The following is a 5,854-nucleotide window of genomic DNA, read 5'->3' on the forward strand; positions in this document are numbered from 1 at the left end:
ACACATGTCACCCTAAAAAAGTAAGTAGTGCTCTTTCTGTCCTCTGGTGTGTCTCTGGCTCAGACCTGAGTAGTTGTTGACTGACTGGTAATTGATTTGCATATTAATTCAGAATGGTTTTAGGCCATTTATCTCTGCCAGACAGGAACAAAAGACCACTTGATAAAAGAAAGGTGTGAACATTTACATGATTTAATCTGAAGAAATGCCAGTTACACCTGATGCCCTGCAGTGATATAGCAGCCTAAATGATCTCTTAGATACATTGTCAGAGAATATGTTTGTAACTCAGCACAAGTCAGGATTACAAACAAAAAAGAAAAGCCAGCAGATGTTATAGTCTCCACTCTACATTTTTCTGTAGCCAGGTATCTTGCAAGAAAGTAAAACTGTCCTTGCCACTTTTTGAAATGTCTTCACCACTTTTTATAAGCATTATTGTTTAAAAAAATGTTCTGAAAAATAGCTAACAACTAACAAATCATTTAAAAAAAAACGTTTTTTTTGTGCAAAAAGAAAACAATGCAAAGTAAGTACAGAAAAATGACCTTAATTTAACTTAGAAGAAGAAAAAAAACCCTTATAGTACTGATTCTAAAATTATCCAAAGATAAGCAGTTTCTTCTAGTCAAAATCTTCTGTGAACATGACAACACATATGAGCTATTAAAGCACATGTGTTTTCAAATAAATTCAAATGAATTATTTTGTCATTAATAAATAGGTGTTTACTAAATAGTAAATTACGCCCCTGTGTGTTGACTCAGCAGGGATAATATCAAATAAGTCAAATTTATCAACAGGAGAACAGATATTTGAAAGCAATACAGAATGACCATGGATGAATTATTGAATGGGGCCCAGCGTGTCAGGGGTCCCCATGGTCCTAACTTGCAAAATGTCACTCAATCAACATACTGACGAGGAAGAGAAACAAAACAACCTCAAGGAGAAACCGTAAAAAGAGACAAAGTTACCTCAGGGAGACATAAGCTGTCCAAAAGAGATACATAATTACCTCAGAGTGACACAAAAACATATCAAAGAGACACAACACTGCAAGGTGACACAAAATGAGAACAAAGAGTTACAAAACAACCATAAGGAGACACACAACAACCACAAGGATGCACAAAATTAATACAAAGAGAATCAATATTACCTCATTAAAATACAAAATTACCTCAAAGAGATCCAAAAAGGCTATAAAAAAGACACAAAACAACCATAAAACTACCCCAAAGAGACACAAAACAGCCAATAGAAAAGACAAAGTGACCGCAGTGAGACACAAACCAGAAAAGATGCACAACTACCACAGAGAGGTGTTTAACCATCGGAAAGTCTGCGTGTCTTGCTCCTAAGTAAGAAAACATACAATGGAAATCACAAAACAACCACATGGAGACACAAAATGACTATAAAAATACACAAAATTACTTCAGGGACAGCCTCACTGCAATATAATCCATTATATTTTGACTTGTCACTTGCTACCAGAATTTTTCCTTAACATGAATAAAGATATTTCTACCATAAATTTGTGCTTAAAAAATAACCAGATTTCCAGACATTACATTTTTCACACTTAAAATTTACTGGCGGAAGAGCCTTTATTTCATATCTGCCCCCTTTCATTGTGTAAATTATTTACTCTGGCCTCATACCAAAGCCCCAATAGCATTGCCTAAAAATATTCCATATGTTGAAGATTATTTAAACAATATTTTTTCATCTGAGCACTTACGTGGCCTTTACTTTCCAACACAAAATAACACCCCTTGCCTATATTGTCTATGGCTTCTAAGTGTACTCTCATTCATTGACATTTTTAACCTTTTACATGTACTGCATCACATTTGTTGGAGTAACTGCAGATCCTTTTTGTTTTAAATGGACTTCATCAGTTCTCCAGTGCATGCTGCAGTGTTTTAAGTTTCTGCCTTTCTTGACAAATGGATTTCCTTACTGTAATGAAACAAATGTCTGCCTGGAGGATAGGAAAAAGACACATTTAAGTTCTAACGTTAAATTGACCAAATAATGCAAACACACTGGTTTGATCTTTCGAGTGACTGGGTGTATAACAGAAAACAGGAAAAAGTTATTTGTCTCTAAAGATGTGAGTTTTTAGTTTGGACACAATATAAGCGCAATGATAAGCGTTTGGAAAAAATACAAAAAGCCTCAGATTCTTTCAGTGTGAATGCATCTCCTGTGTTAGTCTTACAATGTAAAGGATAACTATATATAATCTGAAGATTTGATCTGGAGGCACAAGGCAAACCCGAGTGCTCTGTTACACCAACATTTCTGTGGTTTCCTTCATATTTCTGTAAGAACATTGGTACTTTTTAGGCCTAGAGGAAGTCTTGATATTCAGGACTTTCCAGCATACCAAAATAAAAATGAAAAGAACAAAACATTGAGCAAAGAGATATCAGATTTTAACGCAGCAGCAAAGGCCAACTGCAGCACTGCAGGGCATGTGTTGACAACTCCTCTGACAATCTTAAGAACATCAGTAGTCGTGGTAATGTTGCCTTGGGGGCTCAGGCTAGTACCTGCAACACCGGCGCTCTGACAGACCGACATAGCTTTCTCACCTCCACCTCACTTTGATTGACAGCTTCACACAAAAACCAGAGAGAATCCCTATTAACACACTTCAACAGCACAGACCTGAACACGAGCTTTAATTCGATATGATGCTACACTCGCTGCATCTCTTGTTCGACACCCAAACTCTCCCCCTTTGAAAGAATATCTGGTTACTGCTGCAGGAAAACAAGGCAGTTTTATCTTCTCTCGTCAATACGATGAGCTGAGAGTGAGTTCTCTGAAAGTGAGACCTCCCTTTTATTTCTGTTTTTAACACCTTGCTTGAGACAAAGGGCGAGAGATGAAAAATGGCTGTATAACGTCTGACTGGTTCAAGAGGAGGTCACACAATGAGGCTTTGTGGCTTCAGCTAGCCGCCACGGTTCAATAAAACGCTTTGATATGAGGAATAATGTCTGTGTGTGTCAAAGAGAGAAAGGAAAGAAGAAAGGAAAAGAGATGAAAGAGTCACGTTTAATGTCTGCAACAGTTTGGGGCTGTCTGATGTAGATTTGAACTTTTTTATGTTGAGGTACAGTTTAGTTTGGGTCAAAAATAATGCTGATGCCACAGTTTGTAGATGACGTGCATACAGCCGGTTAGAGCAGAGGTACTTATATTTACAAAGATGAAAGGCCTCAAAGCTTACTTTTCTAATGTATAATTAATGATTTTTAATCATTTTAGAAAAGGCAAGCCGATTTGTGTGAGGGCAGTTTAAAGGGAACAATACATAAATGTTCTACATTAGAATTTGCTTAGAGTTTATCCTATTAAAAAGTTTTGTACAGTTTGTACAGGTTTGTTTTTTTGTTTGTTTTTTGTTTGTCTCCATTTATGCATCAAATGGTGCGGCCAAGGCGAGGTGCTCAATTTCCATAGGCCATTTATCACTGCTTGCGGCTTAATTTATTTTTTTTTTTTTCCAATATTTAATTTAGTTTCTTATTTTTTCACTTCATTTTAGATTTAGTTAGTTTCTTGAGGTTTTCCCTTTTCAATTTAACTTTGTTTAAGATATTAGGCGCAATTTAATATTATATTAAATATATTAGTGTTAATATTATTTAATATAATCCCTTATCATTAATGTCAGTATTATCTATTAATTAATTCATTAATTCATTATTCATTCATTCATTTATAATGGGGGGTTAAGAATAGGTATCAAAGTACAAACACAACACCTTGTAAAAGGAGTTGACTCAGTCATGCAGACTTTATAGTTTCAATAATTATCTGCACCAGCACCTCCTCATACTTTTTGTGTTAACAAATTTGACCAAATTGGCAACAACTAAAACTAAAGATATTTCCTGTATATTTCAATTCTATCTAGCTGTGTATGTGCACAATATTGTGTGCTTTTCCTCCCTAAAATCTAGTTTTTATTTTTATTTATTTTTATTTTTTTAAAGTTCACACCTAGGTCCAGTTTAGTTTTAATGAACTATAATAACCTTTGAACAGCTGTCTAAGACAGAAAAGAGTTGGATGTGGAAAAACCGACATGTGAAACAAAAGCTCTGGAACAACTTAACAATAATTGATGTTTATTAAGGTGTTTTCTGCAAGTAGAAGGGAAAACAACATGTGTTAAAGTGCAACACCTTTTTCTATTTCTAGCCACACTTAACATTTAAGAATGCCAAAGACGTACTGTGACTTTGAGCACCACTTCAGTCCAGACTGAAATATTTTGACAAACACTGGATGGGCTGCTATAAAACTTTGTACAGACTTTCATGTTCTCCAGGTGATGGATCCCAATGACTTTGATGATTTTTCATCTAGCACCACCTGCAGGTTGATATCTGTGATCTGAGTGAAATATTTCAACAACTATCGGATGGATCGCCGTTAAAGTTGATACCAACATTCATGTCACCCAAAGGGTAAATTGTTAAAACTTCGATGACCCTCTGACCTTTCATTTATCATAATCATTTATCATTTAACTAGCCCGGTGCTTACAGTTGACGTACATTTTCAAACCATGTACGAACAAATGGCATTCCCATCACCCCAAGCTACACTTTGTGTTTAGTGCTAATTAGCATGTTAGCATGCTAAAAACGTAACATAGTAAACATTATATCTGGTAAACACTAACATGTTGGCATTATCATTGTGAGCCTGTTAGCGTGCTGATGTCAGCATTTAGCTCAAACTAAATACCGCTGTGCAGCTTCACAGAGCTGGTGGCATGGCAGTAGACCAAATAGCATCCTCCTATGCTAAAGTGCCATAAACTGCAGTTCCTCTATTGACCACTTGAGGCTGGCTCCAAGATTGAGTCAGTCCCCCGAAACTAAGATGCCCAACTTTACAGCAGAAAGAAGCATGTTTACAGCCTGGTACAAAAATGATTTTGGTTTCTTTTTTTTAATTTTTAATTTTTTTTTTTTCATAATTTCAAAATTCATTACAACATGCACACATTATTTTCTTTTGTCATTAGCTATCACTTAGTTTGGATACAAAAAAGAAACGTTCTCAAAACCATTCACATCTGTAATATTTTTATTTTTGATATTTATTTTTTTATTTAGTTAATGTGCAATGTTCCCATCCTCCCTACAGTTTTTGTAAATACTACACAGTAATGATCTTTACATGAACAGAGACAAGTTAAACAACTTATGATGTTGTCAGGTTCACTAAGGTGTAGCCTAAGGCTCATTCTTTACACTGATTCCTGTCACTTTTAAATGCTGTTTATATGATTTCCAACACCTCTGACAGGCCCAACCCAGAGCGACGCACACTGCTCACAATGCAGAACAATGTCGCCAGTTTGGATGAAACATGCTGAAACTGCAGTTTCTTTTTGGCCCTCCTCTCATTAAATTCATGCTTCTTTGCTGTTTTCTGTTTCTCTTCATCTTTATGAATTCAGTGCATGTATTTGTATTTTGGAGTTGTGCTTTCCTTGCAGCAACACTTCAGTTCATCCACTTTCAGCTAAAGCACCATCAACCTCTCAAATATGTGCATGTTGGTGCAGAAGTTCTGGTTTGCAATGGAAAAACTGGGCTTGGGCAGTTAGAGGACGCCTGTGGGCCAGTTTAGTAGCTTGCAGTGCCCGAGAGGAAATATCAAAACTGACCTCAAGTCAAGCAAACACATTTCCACGAGATGTGAAATAAGCTGAATGGACAGCGAGGGGAAAGTACTGCGTTCATCTGAATCAAGAGAAGGCGGAGACTCCTGAAGTCTCTCTCTCCCAACGAGAGGAAACCTGAGCGGGGTC

This window comes from Plectropomus leopardus, chromosome 1 (assembly GCF_008729295.1).
Source record: "Plectropomus leopardus isolate mb chromosome 1, YSFRI_Pleo_2.0, whole genome shotgun sequence".
NCBI lineage: Eukaryota > Metazoa > Chordata > Actinopteri > Perciformes > Serranidae > Plectropomus > Plectropomus leopardus.